The 19,850-nt window shown below is 43.9% G+C and overlaps 1 protein-coding gene across 1 annotated transcript in view; it reads left to right on the top strand.

The window, feature by feature from the left end:
* The window catches only part of PIP5K1B (phosphatidylinositol-4-phosphate 5-kinase type 1 beta), a 218,475-nt gene that overhangs the window by 66,741 nt on the left and 131,884 nt on the right, over window positions 1-19,850 (top strand). The window lies entirely within an intron of this gene.

Genomic DNA, 19,850 nt, shown 5'->3' with positions numbered 1-19,850 from the left:
AAATCACCTGTGTCTAATAAAAAAGAAGGTGCTTGTCTCGTAAGAGGAGTCAGAATTTTTTCTAATAGGATGGATAGTGGCGATAAGATAGAATCAGTAGAAGCTACTATTGGTCGGCCAGGGGGACAGTCTAATCTCTTGTGAATCTTGGGAAGAGTATAGAATACTGGAGTGATGGGATCAGTTTTAATCAAAAAGTCATGTGTTTTCATGTCAATTATACCCCGTGTAGTGTAGTCTGTGACTACTGCTTTGATACAGTCTCTAATGGTCCTCACTGGATCATAGGGTAGGACTGTGTAGACAGAGCTGTCATTCAATTGGCGCAACACTTCACATATGTAATCTTGTCTGTCCATCACTACGATAGCGCCACCCTTGTCAGCAGGTTTGATAATAATGTTAGGATCTTGACGAAGTGTTTCCAAAGCTTGGAAGTCCACTGTGTCAAGATTAGAAGAGACATGTAGGACACATCTCTCTATATCCTGGCGTAATCTGAGAAATGCTTTATCGATAAATTCGATGAAGGATTCAACAGCATGTGAGGACGATGGTGGCCGGTAGGTGCTTATATTACGAAGTCCCAGGCGGTCGATGGAAATAGGACATGGGGTAATGGATTGGGGTCCAAAGGTCTCCTTGTCCTTTTTTGCAAAATGGACCAATAGCCTGATATGGCGGTAGAATCGCTGTAGATCCATGTCCATCTGAAACGTACTGAATCTAAAGGAAGGGCAGTATGACAAGCCCTCTTGAAGAAGATTATTCTCTGCTATGCTCAGGGACCTGGAGGAAATATTGACCACTAGGGATTCCATACCTGGGATCTCGTGATCCTGTTGGTATCTAGATTTCTTCCTTCGTTGGCTGCGACGAACCCTCTTCTGCGTGGACGTCTTCTTCGCTGATCTAAAAAATATGAGGATCGATATTCTCTCCTATCGGTCTCGGAGCCCGACGTGGAAGGGTCGTTGGAGGATTGCTGCTCAAACCTAGAGGAGTTGGAACGAGAGGTAGTGTTATAACGCCAATGGTATACCCTATTATTATTATAGTCCTCTGTGTCTCTTTGGAATTTAATTCTCTTTCTCTGTTCAGTGTCACGTTTTTGTTGGTCGATGATCCCTTTAAGTTTATCTTTCAGAGTGGTGAGCTCTTCAGATGTACTAGATGAGGCCAGTTGTGACTCAATATTTTTTATACTGTCACGGCTCTTATTGATGGATGTCTGCAGATGTTCGACAGTGAGAGTCATCAAATCGAATGAGCATTTATTTAATATCTGCTCAAATTTCTGGCAGAAGTCTATAGAGTCACTAAAGAGTGTTGGTCGTAGCGGAACCCGTAGTCCTCTTGGAATACGTTGGACTCGGAGATATTCTGATAAAGTTGCACAATGTAACTCAAGATTCGTCTGATGCCTCAATTCACGCTCTAGGTCTTTCCCTCTTGTCTCCTTAGGTGGGACTATAAGAAAATCACTAGAAAAACTAAGCTTGGACAAAATTGCATTAGTTTCTTCTTGGTTGTAAGAAAAAGTAAGGGAGGACATAGTAGCCAGTGTGCACACGTAAGGGTGAATAGATCAACAGATATATCGTGGCACTACTGCGTTGGTGCACAAAAGAAGGTTCCCACACCAGTATAGATAATATAATAAATTTTTGGCACTCAACTTGTTGCAAAGTGAAGAATTTTATTTGCAGTCTCAATAATTTAGACGTTTCGGCTTGCACACATAAGCCTTCATCAGTAAGCTGCAAATCAGATACAAATATATAGTACAAGTCAAGGGCTACATAGTGTACAAATCATCAAGATAACATGCAGTGAATAATACAATGTATTCATAGTCGTGCACTAGTGATAGACAGGATGGGTTGAGGTATAGGGAGAGATGGGGGAAAAAAACATTTTTTTGGGAGAAAAAAATGTAATAAAAGAGAGGAGGGTGTATAACCTACCCAGACTGCTCTCTTGAATAGGTCTGCAATGTGTCTAAAGTGACAGAAAAAAAGAGTACATATGTAATATATATAACAATAATTGTATTAGCTTAGTAGCTGGAATCAATGGTCCGTCACTACTCACTTAATGGTAAGGTACCACTATATTGGTGGTGTAAATGGTCAGATTCGTGTTGAGAATGATTCTCATTTATCTTGAAAGAAAAAGAAATTGTGTCTGAAACAGAGACCTAAAATGTAACTGTAACGTGTTTATACGCTAAATGACAAATAAATTATTATAGATACCAACCGATAACGTTTCGTGACAGAAATGATCTGTAACGATACTATACAGTATCATATATGAGGGGTCTGTAGATTATAAAAAGAGAAAGGATTTCACTTAGTATATTGAAGGGTAAGGTTAACAACGAGCCATCAATTGATTCACTCACTTAATGTCAGTTTGAGGAGTCAACTGTAAGATTCAATTACACAAGGAGCCCATACAGCGCTGTGTGATGTAGCTGTAAAGTCAAAACATATACTATATGAAAGGTTAAATTGCGCTACAGAATCAAGTATATATGAGTGCGTCCTGTTGGGAGTGGGCTTACTGTTGGTGAGTGGCGGCGTGTTGTATCAGGTAGAACGCGGTATCCACCGCTTGTAGCCAGGGTGTCCATAGCGTGCACCGTGGATTTTAAATAGAGGGTGGGCTGGACATTGTCAGATTGATTAGTCCGCGTCACCGGAAGTGACGTATGCGTCCATTAGGATGCGCTGTGTAGCTTAATAAAGTGAAGGGGCGTGTTTAAGGGGGTGGCGCTGGGATGCTCGTCATTCTACAGACCCTACACAGGCAAATGTGCTTCCTGTGTTGACGCACAGAGCAATTGTTTGTAGAGAGTGGAGTTTGAGCGAGTATGTATATAGTGTTATGTATGAATGCGGTTATATCTTAAACAAGGGAAGAAATTAGATATGTAGATGTAAAAAAATATGAAAATTGAGCAATCTATCTCAAGTCACTGTGGAAAAAGGGTTTTTGTTGCATGATATTTCACATAAAAGTGAGTTCAAAATGACTAAATTGGTATTCCAAAACAAGAGAGATTTCAATGGGTACAAATGGAAAATAGTTTCAAAAGAGACTATAGTATGTAGAAAAAATTTTTTTTAAAAAAAGGAGAGGCTTGAGTGCCAAAAATTTATTATATTATCTATACTGGTGTGGGAACCTTCTTTTGTGCACCAACGCAGTAGTGCCACGATATATCTGTGTATCTAATCCTATCCTGTGTGATACTGACTGATGAGCAGTGTATCTAATCCTATCCTGTGTGATACCATCTGCTGAGCCGTGTATCTAACCCTACATTGTGTGATACTGACTGCTAAGCCGTGTACCTAATCCTATCATGTGTGTTACTGACTGCTGAGCTGTGTATCTAATCCTACCCTGTGTGATACTGACTGCTGAGCTGTGTATCTAATCCTATCCTGTGTGATACTGACTGCTGAGCCGTGTGTCTAATCCTATCCTGTGTGATACTGACTGCTGAGCTGTGTATCTAATCCTATCCTGTGTGATACTGACTGCTGAGCCATGTATCTAATCCTATCCTGTGTGATACCGTCTGCTGAGCCATGTATCTAACCCTATCCTGTGTGGTACTGACTGCTGAGCCATGTATCTAATCCTATTCTGTGTGATACTGTCTGCTGAGCCGTGTATCTAATACTATTCTGTGTGATACTGTGTGCTGAGCTGTGTATCTAATCCTCTCTTGTGTGATACTGTCTGCTGAGCCGTGTATCTATTCCTATCCTGTGTGATACTGACTGCTGAGCTGTGTATCTAATCCCATCCTGTGTGTGATACTGACTGCTGAGCTGTGTATCTATTCCTATCCTGTGTGATACTGACTGCTGAGCCATGTGTCTAATCCTCTCCTGTGTGATACTGTCATGGTAACGTGTGACTGGACACACCGCCTCCAGCAGGGCGAATTTATATGACACGCGTGACCCTGGATACACCGCCTCCAGCAGGGCGAATTTAAATAATAGAACGTGCAGCCGGATACACCGCTTCCAGCAGGCGAATTTCAGTAGTACACGTATGTCTGGATACACCGCTTCCAGCAGGGCGAATTTCAGAATAAAGAGGAAAACCATGAAAACAATTACAATGGTGGCCCTGCGATAGGGAACGGGGACGTGGAGACCTCCTGCACTCCCCTGAGTCAGTGTCTCTACACTCCTAATGATCCCTAGGCCGGTTCCGCACCGGGCGCCGATCAGGATACCTGAAATCCCTAGCTCGCCCTGAACCAATCCCTTACTAGTGAAGTGGACGGTGCAGAAACTAATCCCACCTCTGCACTAAAACACACATTGAGGAAAGTGACAAACAGGGAAACACCACTTAGCTTTGCTCTGTTGCTAATGCTCCAAGCAACAGAGTCCGACACCTGAGTGCATCTTTTCCTCCAACCGGATCCAACACCTGAGTGCAGCTTTCCAGCAACAGTACTGCATCTGAGTGCAGCTTTCCAGCAACAGAGTCCAGCATCCGAGTGCAGCTTTCCTGCAACAGAGTCCAGCATCTGAGTACAGCTTTCCAGCAACAGAGTCCAGCATCTGAGTGCAGCTCTCTTCCAGCAACAGAGTCCAGCATCTGAGTGCAGCTTTCACCATAGCTGCCACTCCACCAAGCTTTGCAAGAACTCCTCGCTGACACCATAGCTGCCACACCACCAAGCTTTGCAAGAACTCCTCGCTGACACCATAGCTGCCACTCCACCATGCTTTACAAGAACTCTTCGCTGACACCATAGCTGCCACTCCTCCAAGCTTTTCCAGAACTCCTCGCTGACACCATAGCTGCCACTCCAGGATTCTGAATGAGCTGCCAGGAACTCTCTCTAGCTCCTTCCTTCACCAAGGATGGTTGGAAAACACAAATATTACCAACAGTGATTGCAACCACCTGACACTCTTTTATAGTTAAGAGCCAGCAATCACACCTGCTTCATAATCCCGTGCACTAAAGTAATCAGAGTGCAATGACCCTAACGGCCACCGGGGGCAAAACTAGAACTGAAACCACCACAATGCAATGACCCTAATGGCCACCGGGGGCAAAACTATCTTTAAGCACACAGCTCAAAGGAAAAAAAAAGGTTACTTATTCAAAACCTGTCATATCCAACCTGGATCATGACAGATACTGACTGCTGAGCTGTGTATCTAATCCTATCCTGCGTGATACTGACTGCTAAGCCGTGTATCTAATCCTATCCTGTGTGATTCTGGGCTTCCCCTGCAGTCTGTGTCAGAGGGTGGTCTGTGTTGGCACGGTAATAAATTTGTTATTTCCAGCTTTACAGACGGACGATAACACCATAGAAATGATAAGAATAATAGGCAAAATTGTTTGGTGAATTGGAATGTACGGGGTTAAAATTTCGCCTCACAACATAGCCTATGACACTCTCTGGGTCCAGACGTGTGACTGTGCAAAATTTTGTGGCTGTAGCTGTGACGGTGCAGATGCCAATCCCGGATATACTCACATACATACATACATACACTTTTTCCCCATTATGTACATAGGGGCAAAATTGTTTGGTGAATTGGAACGCGTGGGGTTAAAATTTGGCCTCACAACATAGCCTATGACGCTCTCGGGGTCCAGACATGTGACTGTGCAAAATTTTGTGGCTGTAGCTACAACGGTGCAGATGCCAATATCAGACATACACACATACATACTGTTGTGAATTCACTTTCTGGCCTACCTCTGGTTACTAGTGAAGGTAGTGGAGCTGGTTATATTGACAGAGGGGTCGCGAGTTCTCTTTCCGGGCTCCCTATGGTGGTTACTGGAGGTAATGGAGCTGATCAAATGAACTGAGGCCTTCCACCTGATAATGAGGAGGATGACTGGAGATCTGGAGTTTCTGACTGGATTTAAGACAGCTGACTCCCTCTATCCCTGCTGGTGATTTTTTTCTGCCTCCTGAGGTCTTAGTTTCCAGCTCAGTCCCTGGATGATCAGCTAAGTGTTCTTTTGCTATTGTTCACATTTGATCTGGTTTTGTCTATTTCGGTTTTGTGTGGTCAGCCAGCTCCGGCTGGGGCTGTGCTGAATTTCCATCCTTATGTTACTGCTTGTGCCAGTTTGCTTTTGTCCCTTATTAGATTGGCCTCTTTTTGCTCTGCTTTTAGAATATATCAGAGTGCTGATATAGTGGGCGAAGTCTAGTGGCTTCAGTATTTTTCTATTAGACGTGTTGGGCATTTTTTGCAGGGTTTTTTGCGTGATTGCAGACAGAGTCTTTTCTTTCCTGTCCTGTCTAGTTAGTGTGGGCCCCATCGTTTGCTCAGTCTATTTTTCTACCTGCGTTTGTGTTTTCGTCTTGTCTCACCGTCAATATATGTTTGGGTGCTATCTATTCCTTTGGGGTCTGCTCTGGGGCAGTTTAGATTTCCCCTTTCTTGCTTTAAGCTTATTTAGTTCTCCGGCTGTGTTGAGACATCTAGGATCATCGTAGGTACGGTCCACGGCTACTTCTAGATGTGTGGATAGGATCAGGGGTCTGCAATCCGCTTAGTTACCAACCTCTTTGGTTTTCTGTGGCTAAGGCTGGTTTCACATTTGCGTTTTTTAGCGCTGGAAAAAAACGCATACCTGCGCATGCGTTTTTTCCCCTATATTTAACATGGGTGCGCATACCTGCGCACTGGTAAGCGCATGTATGCGATTTTCATGCGCTGCGTTTTTTTGGGGTGTGCGTTGGTATTTTCCAGAAGCAGCATGTTGCATTTTTTGGCCCTGCAAAAAAGCGCATGCGCACATATGCGCACGTTTTGCGCTAAAAATGGCCATTATAGCCTATGGATGCGCATATGTGCGCACTGGCATGCTCATGTATGCGTTTTTTTGCATATGCGTTTTTTTTTTTTAACCATGGAATTTAGGGGTTTGGGTTAGAGTTAGGGTTAGTTAAGGGGGTTTAGGGTTAGGGTTAGGGTCAGGGTCAGGGTTAGGGTTGGGGTTTGGGTCAGGGTTAGGGTTAAGTATGGTTTGGTTAAGGGTTAGGGTCAGGGTTAGGGTCAGGATTAGGGTTAAGTATGGTTTTGTTAAGGGTTAGGGTCAGGGTTAGGGTTAGGGTTAGGGTTAGGGTCAGGGTTAGGGTTAGGGTTAGGGTTAAGTATGGTTTTGTTAAGGATTAGGGTCAGGGTTAGGGTCAGGATTAGGGTTAAGTATGGTTTTGTTAAGGGTTAGGGTCAGGGTTAGGGTTAGGGTTAGGGTCAGGGTTAGGGTTAGGGTTAGGGTTAGGGTCAGGGTTAGGGTCAGGGTTAGGGTTAGGGTTAGGGTTAGTTAGGGTTTAGGGTTTGGGTTAGGGTTAAGTATGATTTGGTTAAGGGTTAGGGTCAGGGTTAGGGTTAGGGTTAGGGTCAGGGTTAGGGTTAGGGTTAGGGTCAGGGTTAGGGTTAGTAAAGTCATGGTTTGGGTAGTGTGAGGGGCCACCTAAAAATGTTGGAAAAAAACGCAAACGCGGTAAAAACGCACTAAAAACGCGTACAAACGCTTAAAAACGCTGCGTTTTTTTCATGCATGCTCATAAAAATGCTTGAAAAAAACGCAGCAGTTGTATGCTTATGTATGCGTTTTTTCAATGCGTTTTTTTGCGGGAAAAACGCGCTGCAAAAAAAAGCAAGTGTGAAACTAGCCTTAGCTTGGTCTTGCTTTCCTCCTCAGTGACCCAATCATAACACATACACACACACACATTGAGCTTTATATATTAGATATAAAGCTGAGTGTATAGCCCCGCCCACTCCGCATAGCCCCATTCACTATAATATTCCACATCATCCGGTCAGCCAGAGCTACCTGACTACTACCCCTAATATCCCACATCGTCCCGTCAGCCATAGCCACTGGACTACTAATATCCCACATCATCCCATCAAAGCCTCCAGACTACTATCCCTAATATCCCACATCATCCCGTCAGCCATAGCCACTGGACAACTACCACTAACATCCCACATCATCCTGTCACAGCCGCCGGACTACTACCCCTAATATCCCACATCATCCCGTCAGCCTGGGATCAGAACCAGAGAGCTGAGTGGATTTGCCCTGACTTCCATACCAATGATCCCGTTAATAGAAGCCTGGGGTGAGAATCAGAGCGCTGAGGGATTTACCCTAACTTCCATACCGGAAATCCCTTTAAGAGAGGCCTGGGGTCAGAACCAGAGTGCTTAGTGGAATTGCCCTAACTTCCATACCAATGATCCCTTTAAGAGACCCTGGGGGCAGAACCACAGAGCTGAGTGGAACGGTCCTGACTTCCATACCGGGGATCCCTTTAAGAGAGGCCTGGGGTCAGAACCAGAGCACTTAGTGGAAGTGCCCTATATTCCATACCAATGATCCCGTTAAGAGACCCTGGGGTCAGAGCCACAGCACTGAGTGAAACGGTCCTAACTTCCATACCGGGGATTCCTTTAAGAAAAGCCTGGGGTCAAACCAAAGCGCTGGATGGATTTGCCCTGACTTCCATACCAATAATCCCTTTAATAGAAGCCTAGGATTAGAATTTGAGTGCTGAGGGATTTGCCCTAACTTCCATACCGGAGATCCCTTTAAGAGGGAAGACGTGCCTATGGGTCTATGGGATGGAGGATGTGTGATGGGGATATGGGCACGGGAGGGGGGGATTCATTTCTGTCATGCGCTCTCTGCTCCTTTCTGGGGGACAGACAATGGCTGGGAGCTTATGTTCCCAGGGATGCTAGATTTCTCCCACCCATCAGTGTCTGCTGAGGTGTTGTTGTGGAGTGAGAAAACTGTTGCTCATAGCAACCAATCACAGCTCAGCCTATTTTAAACAGCTCTAGTGAAATAAAATATGCTTAGTGGTTGGTTGCAAGGAAAACTGTTGCTCATAGCAACCAATCAAAGCTCAGCTTCTTTTAAACAGCTCTGGTGAAATGAAAGATGCTTTGTGATTGGTTGGTGATACACACATACATTCAACTTTATATATATACAGTGGGGAAAAAAAGTATTTAGTCAGTCAGCAATAGTGCAAGTTCCACCACTTAAAAAGATGAGAGGCGTCTGTAATTTACATCATAGGTAGACCTCAACTATGGGAGACAAACTGAGAAAAAAAAATCCAGAAAATCACATTGTCTGGTTTTTTTTTTTATTTTATTTGCATATTATGGTGGAAAATAAGTATTTGGTCAGAAACAAAATTTCATCTCAATACTTTGTGATATATCCTTTGTTGGCAATGACAGAGGTCAAACGTTTTCTGTAAGTCTTCACAAGGTTGCCACACACTGTTGTTGGTATGTTGGCCCATTCCTCCATGCAGATCTCCTCTAGAGCAGTGATGTTTTTGGCTTTTTGCTTGGCAACACGGACTTTCAACTCCCTCCAAAGGTTTTCTATAGTGTTGAGATCTGGAGACTGGCTAGGCCACTCCAGGACCTTGAAATGCTTCTTACGAAGCCACTCCTTCGTTGCCCTGGCGGTGTGCTTTGGATCATTGTCATGTTGAAAGACCCAGCCACGTTTCATCTTCAATGCCCTTGCTGATGGAAGGAGTTTTGCACTCAAAATCTCACGATACATGGCCCCATTCATTCTTTCATGTACCCGGATCAGTCGTCTTGGCCCCTTTGCAGAGAAACAGCCCCAAAGCATGATGTGTCCACCACCATGCTTTACAGTAGGTATGGTGTTTGATGGATGCAACTCAGTATTCTTTTTCCTCCAAACACGACAAGTTGTGTTTCTACCAAACAGTTCCAGTTTGGCTTCATCAGACCATAGGACATTCTCCCTAAACTCCTCTGGATCATCCAAATGCTCTCTAGCAAACTTCAGACGGGCCCGGACATGTACAGGCTTAAGCAGTGGGACACGTCTGGCACTGCAGGATCTGAGTCCATGGTCGCGTAGTGTGTTACTTATGGTAGGCCTTGTTACATTGGTCCCAGCTCTCTGCAGTTCATTCACTAGGTCCCCCTGCGTGGTTCTGGGATTTTTGCTCACCGTTCTTGTGATCATTCTGACCCCACGGGGTGGGATTTTGCGTGGAGCACCAGATCGAGGGAGATTATCAGTGGTCTTGTATGTCTTCCATTTTCTAATTATTGCTCCCACAGTTGATTTCTTCACTCCAAGCTGGTTGGCTATTGCAGATTCAGTCTTCACAGCCTGGTGCAGGGCTACAATTTTGTTTCTGGTGTCCTTTGACAGCTCTTTGGTCTTCACCATAGTGGAGTTTGGAGTCAGACTGTTTGAGGGTGTGCACAGGTGTCTTTTTATACTGATAACAAGTTTAAACAGGTGCCATTACTACAGGTAATGAGTGGAGGAAAGAGGAGACTCTTAAAGAAGAAGTTACAGGTCTGTGAGAGCCAGAAATCTTGATTGCTTGTTTCTGACCAAATACTTATTTTCCACCATAATATGCAAATAAAATGAAAAAAAAACAGACAATGTGATTTTCTGGATTTTTTTTTCTCAGTTTGTCTCCCATAGTTGAGGTCTACCTATGATGTAAATTACAGACGCCTTTCATCTTTTTAAGTGGTGGAACTTGCACTATTGCTGACTGACTAAATACTTTTTTTCCCCACTGTAGATTAGACTGTTACTATGGAGAACAAAAATAATGGGAATTGCTTGTAAGTTTTTAGTTAAATCATAGGTTTCCAATCCATTGATAAATATCAGATTGTACCAATATTGTTTACGTTTGAATGGTTATAATGATTGGAACTGATTATTATCTGGCCTGTATAAAATTTCCACCATCATCGCTATCTCAACATTGCGTAAATAGTAATCGGGGAGAGTTCCTGATAGTTACGAATAACAAGTTTTGTTTTCTACAGTTGGAATAGATTTTCCTATTTCCATTCTTTCCTGTTTCCATCCTAAAAAAACATTTCTGTATGTCTATGAAGAATGCATACTGACATCCAAATAATTTAAGAACCTCTCTCATAGCTGCACATTTACCATTATGTGTATAATTAATCCTTTGGAAGTAGCTCATTGGCTAAAACTGACCAGATAGACCAGTGTTTCTCAACTCCAGTCCTGAAGACCTACCAACAGGTCATGCTTTCATGTAATAAACAGGAAAAATACATAGTATATGTGGGCGCAAGAAGTAACTAGCCTAAATAAGTACAAAAAATCATATTTCCACATACACATAAGTATATTATATATATTGGGACATAAATAGGAAAACTGCACAATTTTGAAATAGCACCAAGGAAGAAAGCAGTCAAAGTATCCATAAAATTAACAATTTTATTGAAATCACATATATAAAAAAGGACACAACAGTACATGGAATGGGGAGGAGAAATATCAAAACAGTTCATCATAAACACATCAGTATATAGGCTAAAAGCTCAACCCTCACTGCTGCCCATAATTCCCCAACAAGGCATAATAGAGAAATCTACAGAGCAAATGCTCAAAAGAAGCGCCCTGACAGCATCATCAGTATTGAGGCAGCATCAGTTGCATAAATGCCCAGAGGACAAGCCCCTATACGGCGGATGCTAGAAATAAACATTACAGTACAAGTGCTGTGAAGGCGTCATTACCCGGGTCTAGTGAAAGCGGTGTGGTAGATCCAGTCCCCAACGTGCGTTTCGGAGCCGTGGCTCCTTCCTCAGGGGACGTCACGTATAGGGGCTTGTCCTCCTGAATTATGGGCAGCAGTGAGGGTTGAGCTTTTAGCCTATATACTGATGTGTTTATGATGAACTGTGTAAACCTTTATTAGGGATAGATATTGATTATCCATTGGTGTGCCCATGATAAGCTGCCTTTAACTTCCCTACCGGGGATATATATTGATTATTTATATAAATCCTGGGATTGTGGATACAGTGTGTTTTGATCCTTTGCACCACTGTGCACGTTTTGATATTTCTCCTCCCCATTCCATGTACTGTTGTGTCCTTTTTTATATATGTGATTTCAATAAAATTGTTACTTTTATGGATTCTTTGACTGCTTTCTTCCTTGGTGCTAGGTCATGCTTTCAGTATTTCCTTAGGTCAGGTTCACATTACATTTAACCAGCCCGTTCAGCGTTTAGCGTTGACAGGCTGCTTAACGGTATAGCATAACGCGATCGCATTATGATATACCTGCTAGCTCTGATAATTCATCTGTGCTAGCGGTGACGGAGCCTCAGACGCTGCAGCCCGCGTCCGAGGCTTCATCACTGAATGATGGCACATCGTGAATGCGTGCCACTTTACAGCATGCGTCGCAATGCGCCCGACAATGGGGGTCTATGACAGCGTTAACGGACTGCGTTACACCGCGTTTTGCCACGGTGTAACGCAGTCCGTCTAAAGAACTGCCATAACGCACTGTGACCCTGGCCGTAGTATTGCATAGGTGATGGAATTAATGCTTGAGCAGGTGATTAAATTATCACCTGTGCAATATTAAGGATATCCTGAAAACTTGACCTGTTGGTGGGTTTTGAGGACTGAAGTTGAGAAACACTGAGATAGACACAATTTTTATATTCACCTGAGATGAGGTTTTTGGGATAAAAAGGAATTCCACAGACTGAATTTTCACCTTCTAATTCTTATGTTCCCCTTGTTAAATTAAGGAAATCACACATATAAAGCCAGCCATGCACTATTTCTTCCGGCTTGCCTATACACAGAATTACTTATTCGGCCAAGCTCTCCTGTGTTATCGTTGATAAATCCTTCACTACACATTTATGGTGGTGTGGCGCCCCTGAGGGTTCAGTCGCCACAGAGGTACTGCACCTCCTCCTGAGGTGTGGTGCCCCACCATCCAGGTAAGGTGGAGACACCTGACCACACTCTAACACCTGCATCCCACACAACATAGTAGTGTAGCAAAGCACCCTTTGGTGGCTCCCTTCTTGGAACACGAAGTGTGCTGGGAGGCGGGTGGAGTTTAGTTTTTGCACCCAAAAGAGCGGGAAGAGTGTGGGATTTAGTCAGTCAGTAGAAGATCCCCGGAGTGGGATGGATGAAGGGAGTGCTGCAGCCGACCTCAGTGACCTGGGTCCGCTGGCACAGGAAAGAAAACATTGAAAGAAAGCCTGACTCTCCATTAGAAGGAGAAGGATTAGTACGGAACGTGAGGAGAAGAAGAGAACTAAGGATTAGGGTTAGAGGAAAACCCTTCCCAAGTTCTAAGCGCAAGGCCGGGGTCCGGTCCCCGAGGTTGTATGGATACTAATGGTCCTGCAGCAGACACGGGAGGAATAGAAGTTGTCACCACTTTATTCCCACACAAGACTTGGAGGCACAACAGCAACGTGAGTGAGCCGGGACTAGGTAGTAAGGAGTCCCCGAAGCAGGCTACAGCTGTCTGTCGTACAAGTAGAGTTCATAGGAACATCTGACAGGAGGAACTCCAGTGTAACTCAGTACTGTGAGTACTTCACTAAAGGAGCAATAAGGGAGACGTTCAGAAAAGGCACATATGTTGGCGGAGTGTTGGAAAGGAGAACTTTATCTTGCCTCGAAGTTGGCTGAGCTCCTGACCTGGAGGACACGGCACAGATGCGGATCCTTGTACCACAACAGACTGTGAGTAGAGTTGAGCGATACCGTCCGATACTTCAAAGTATCGTATCGGATGGTATCGGCCGATCTTTAAAAAAAGTATCGGTATCGCCGATTCCGATACCGGAAGTCCCATTCAAGTCTATGGGACTTCCGGTATCGGAATAAGAAAAACCCTTTCCTGCCCTTGTACAGCCTCTCTGGGGTCTGTACGGGCCTTTCGGGGGGCTGTGCCGGCCTGCCAGGGGGTCTGTGCAGGCTCCGGTGGTCTGTGCCGGCCTGCCGGGGGGCTGTGCAGGCTCCGGGGGGCTGTGCCGGCCTGCCGGGGGGCTGTGCCGGCCTGCCGGGGGGCTGTGCCGGCCTGCCGGTGGTCTGTGCAGGCTCCGGGGGTCTGTGCAGGCATCGTCCGATGGGACTACAAGTCCCATCGGGCGATGCCTGCTACCATGACAGTGATTGACACATTAGCCAATGATGGGACAGTAGTAGTCCCATCATCCGGCTAATGTGTTAAATGTAAAAAAAAAAAAAATTACATGCTACATACATACAACATGCATACTACATACATGCTACATTCATACTACATAAATACTACATGCAACATACATACTACATATATACTACATGCATGCTACATACATACTGCATGCTACATACATACCACATATATACTACATACATACTACATGCATGCTACATGCATGCTACATGCTACATACATAACACATATATACTACATGCATGCTACATACATACTACATGCTACATACTACATATATACTACATGCATGCTACATACTACATGCTACATACATACTACATATATACTACATGCATGCTACATACATACTGCATGCTACATGCATGCTACATACATACTACATACATACTACATGCTACATACATACTACATATATACTACATGCATGCTACATGCATGCTACATACATACCACATACATAACACATATATACTACATGCATGCTACATACATACTACATGCTACATACATACCATATACATACTACATGCATGCTACATACATACTACATGCATGCTACATACATACTACATGCTACATACATACTACATATATACTACATGCATGCTACATACATACTACATGCTACATACATACTACATATATACTACATGCATGCTACATACTACATGCTACATACATACTACATATATACTACATGCATGCTACATACATACTACATGCTACATACATACCACATACATACTACATATATACTACATGCATGCTACATACATGCTACATACATACTACATGCATGCTACATACATACTACATGCTACATACATACCACATACATGCTACATATATACTACATGCATGCTACATACATACTACATATATACTACATGCATGCTACATACATACTGCATGCTACATGCATGCTACATACATACTACATACATACTACATGCTACATACATACCACATATACAGTGCCTACAAGTAGTATTCAACCCCCTGCAGATTTAGCAGGTTTGATAAGATGCAAATAGGTTAGAGCCTTCAAACTTCACACAAGAGCAGGATTTATTAACAGATGCATAAATCTTACAAACCAAAAAGTTATGTTGCTCAGTTAAATTTTAATAAATTTTAAACATAAAAGTGTGGGTCAATTATTATTCAACCCCTAGGTTTAATATTTTGTGGAATAACCCTTGCTTGCAATTACAGCTAATAATCGTCTTTTATAAGACCTTATCAGGCCGGCACAGGTCTCTGGAGTTATCTTGGCCCACTCCTCCATGCAGATCTTCAAGTTATCTAGGTTCTTTGGGTGTCTCATGTGGACTTTAATCTTGAGCTCCTTCCACAAGTTTTCAATTGGGTTAAGGTCAGGAGACTGACTAGGCCACTCCAACACCTTGATTTTTTCCCTCTTGAACTAGGCCTTGGTTTTCTTGGCTGTGTGCTTTGGGTCGTTGTCTTGTTGGAAGATGAAATGACGACCCATCTTAAGATCCTTGATGGAGGAGCGGAGGTTCTTGGCCAAAATCTCCAGGTAGGCCGTGCTATCCATCTTCCCATGGATGCGGACCAGATGGCCAGGCCCCTTGGCTGAGAAACAGCCCCACAGCATGATGCTGCCACCACCATGCTTGACTGTAGGGATGGTATTCTTGGGGTCGTATGCAGTGCCATCCAGTCTCCAAACGTCACGTGTGTGGTTGGCATCAAAGATCTCGATCTTGGTCTCATCAGACCAGAGAACCTTGAACCAGTCTGTCTCAGAGTCCTCCAAGTGATCATGAGCAAACTGTAGACGAGCCTTGACATGACGCTTTGAAAGTAAAGGTACTTTACGGGCTCGTCTGGAACGGAGACCATTGCGGTGGAGTACGTTACTTATGGTATTGACTGAAACCAATGTCCCCACTGCCATGAGATCTTCCCGGAGCTCCTTCCTTGTTGTCCTTGGGTTAGCCTTGACTCTTCGGTCAAGCCTGGCCTTGGCACGGGAGGAAACTTTCAAAGGCTGTCCAGGCCGTGGAAGGCTAACAGTAGTTCCATAAGCCTTCCACTTCCGGATGATGCTCCCAACAGTGGAGACAGGTAGGCCCAACTCCTTGGAAAGGGTTTTGTACCCCTTGCCAGCCTTGTGACCCTCCACGATCTTGTCTCTGATGGCCTTGGAATGCTCCTTTGTCTTTCCCATGTTGACCATGTATGAGTGCTGTTCACAAGTTTGGGGAGGGTCTTAAATAGTCAGAAAAGGCTGGAAAAAGAGATAATTAATCCAAACATGTGAAGCTCATTGTTCTTTGTGCCTGAAATACTTCTTAATACTTTAAGGGAACCAAACAGAATTCTGGTGGTTTGAGGGGTTGAATAATAAATGACCCTCTGAATAAACTTTTCACAATGTAAAAAAAAATTAAACAAAGAAATAACATTCTTTTTTGCTGCAGTGCATTTCACACTTCCAGGCTGATCTACAGTCCAAATGTCACAATGCCAAGTTAATTCCGAATGTGTAAACCTGCTAAATCTGCAGGGGGTTGAATACTACTTGTAGGCACTGTATACTACATACATACAATACATTCATACAATACATACATAGACATACAGTACATATAACATAGAGTAACATACTTACCAATACTTGTCACATTGTTCCCCGAAGCCATTGTCGTCTACGGAATAAATATTAACATAACAAACCACAAAAATACTCACCCACGATCCGAAGCAGTCCACGAGTGTGTCCCACGACGATCTTGGGTAGAGAACTGCAGCATCAGCTGTTGCTGCCGTTCTCTACGGGCTGCAGGAATCCAATGACGGAAGGTAGGTATCCTTCCGCACTGTATTCCTCCGCCACTTAAAAAAAAAAAGTCCCTAGTCTCACTTTATGCCATTGCTGTGTGGGAAATTCCCACGCAGCAATGGCATAAAGTGAGACTAGGGACTTTTTTTTTTTTAAGTGGCGGAGGAATACAGTGCGGAAGGATACCTACCTTCCGTCATTGGATTCCTGCAGCCCGTAGAGAACGGCAGCATCATCTGATGCTGCAGTTCTCTACCCAAGATCGTCGTGGGACACACTCGTGGACTGCTTCGGATCGTGGGTGAGTATTTTTGTGGTTTGTTATGTTAATATTTATTCCGTAGACGACAATGGCTTCGGGGAACAATGTGACAAGTATTGGTAAGTATGTTACTCTATGTTATATGTACTGTATGTCTATGTATGTATTGTATGAATGTATTGTATGTATGTAGTATATATGTGGTATGTATGTAGCATGTAGTATGTATGTAGTATGTATGTAGCATGCATGTAGCATGTAGTATGTATGTAGCATGCATGTAGTATATATGTAGTATGTATGTAGCATGCATGTAGTATATATGTAGTATGTATGTAGCATGTAGTATGTATGTAGTATGTATGTAGTATGTATGTGGTATGTATGTAGCATGTAGTATGTATGTAGCATGCATGTAGTATATATGTAGTATGTATGTAGCATGTAGTATGTATGTAGTATGTATTGTATGTATGTAGTATATATGTGGTATGTATGTAGCATGTAGTATGTATGTAGCATGCATGTAGTATATATGTAGTATGTAGTATGTATGTAGCATGTAGTATGTATGTGGTATGTATGTAGCATGTAGTATGTATGTAGTATGTATGTAGTATGTAGTATGTAGCATGCATGTAGTATGTATGTAGCATGTATGTAGTATGTATGTAGTATGTATGTAGCATGCAGTATGTATGTAGCATGTATGTAGTATATATGTAGTATGTATGTAGCATGTATGTAGTATGTATGTAGTATATATGTAGTATGTATGTAGCATGTAGTATGTATGTAGCATGCATGTAGTATGTATGTAGTATTTTTTTTTTTTTTTTTTTTTTTTAACATTTAACACATTAGCCGGATGATGGGACTACTACTGTCCCATCATTGGCTAATGTGTCAATCACTGTCATGGTAGCAGGCATCGCCAGATGGGACTTGTAGTCCCATCGGACGATGCTTGCACAGACCCCCGGACATCAGCACAGCCCCCCGGCAGGCCGGCACAGCCCCCCGGCAGGCCGGTACAGACCCCCACAGGGTGCACAGACCACCGGCAGGCCGGCACAGCCCCCCGGCAGGCCGGTACAGACCCCGGGCAGTCCACACAGCCCCCCGGCAGGCCGGCACAGCCCCCCGGCAGGCCGGCAGAGACCCCCGGAAGGCCCGAAATGACGGCGCATCATGATGCGCACACACCGCGCATCATGATGACGTCAGGCCGTCAATCAACTGAACTTCCGATTCCGATGCCGAAATTCCGATATTGAAAAAATATCGGAAGTCGGTATCGGAATTCCGATACAGCAAGTATCGGCCGATACCCGATACTTGCGGTATCGGAATGCTCAACACTAACTGTGAGTAAAGCTTGGGGACTACATGCCCTGGTGTCCTCCACTTATTCCTGCGTCAATCTGCCCGGCACTGCTACATCCCCTGCGCCTGACACTACACCATCTACGTGTCACTTCACCTACTCTGCCCTGGGACTACAGCCCTGCCTGTGGAGGGCTATAACATCATTGCTGCACCACACCATGTGTCCCAGAGGATCTGCCTGCAGCGTTGGCTTAACATCTCCATTGCCGAACACCACAGGTGGCATCACGACTCATTCAATCATCATAAGCGCACTGAACATTCCCCTTTTACAATGGGCTCCCAGGGCCACGGGCCGGGTCCCAGCTGCCGTGACATCTCCCATTGAAGCTCATCAGGCCCGCTACCGAGTACCCCGCCAGCCCTGGGAGGGCGACCCAGTGGCAGCTTATCTCTGGGACAACAAAGTGATTGGCAGGCTAAATTCAGACCTGCCAGATCAAGATTTTCACTGACAATGAATTGGATATCAAACTATTGTCCAAACCCAATTATATCAACAAGATTGGTCAACATTAGTCTAATGTGTCTAATGGGGGAAGCTTTAGACTAAAGTAGGCCCAACCCTCTGATGTTGGTGAGAGTGGTTGGTAGGCCAATATGTATGTGGACTTGCAATTTTCATAGGATTCTCTTTGGCGTATCTTTAGGTTGCTCTGCATATTTACCCTGTAAGCAACGTCCCCTTGGGAAATCATGGTTTCAAGTGGCAGTGTGGTAGGTGTGTGGCATGTTGCACTTCTGACTTCCACTTTAAACCACGGACTGGAGTGTGAATACTGAATCTCAGCTTCAGGAAAGAGTCACACGACTGTGTTTTCTTTCATCCAAGAGATCCTCGTGGATGAGGAGAAGAGTGAATAAAATATCTCCATCTTCTCCATTCTGTGAGTCCATGAAAATTGATTTTTTTTCCACACACCTACAGACATGAGTTGGCCAAGTGCGATCCCATAATTGGATGCAACTTGTGTATGCTAAGATCGAACATGTGCACGGCCCCATGGTATAACATTGATCCAAGTGCAATCTGATGCTTTATTGCATCGCACTTTAACATAAAATATGGTCTTCTGCATGAGCCTTGCCCCCTTCCCTGACTTTAGCCAGAGTGTAAATGAGGAAGGTGGAGCATTGGGGGGACAGGGACACGGGGACAGGAGTGATGTGATTTGTGATCTCATCCTGTCCCTATATAACACTAGGTTTTATGTATCACACCTGCAAAGTAAAAAAAAAAAATCATATAAATACATAAATAGCTTTTTTCTCTATTGAGTCCTTTATTATTAA

The sequence above is a fragment of the Dendrobates tinctorius genome, unplaced genomic scaffold (assembly GCF_039654945.1).
Source record: "Dendrobates tinctorius isolate UK_male_01 unplaced genomic scaffold, ASM3965494v1 ptg000031l, whole genome shotgun sequence".
Lineage (NCBI taxonomy): Eukaryota > Metazoa > Chordata > Amphibia > Anura > Dendrobatidae > Dendrobates > Dendrobates tinctorius.
This window is presented reverse-complemented; position numbering and strand designations above follow the sequence as displayed.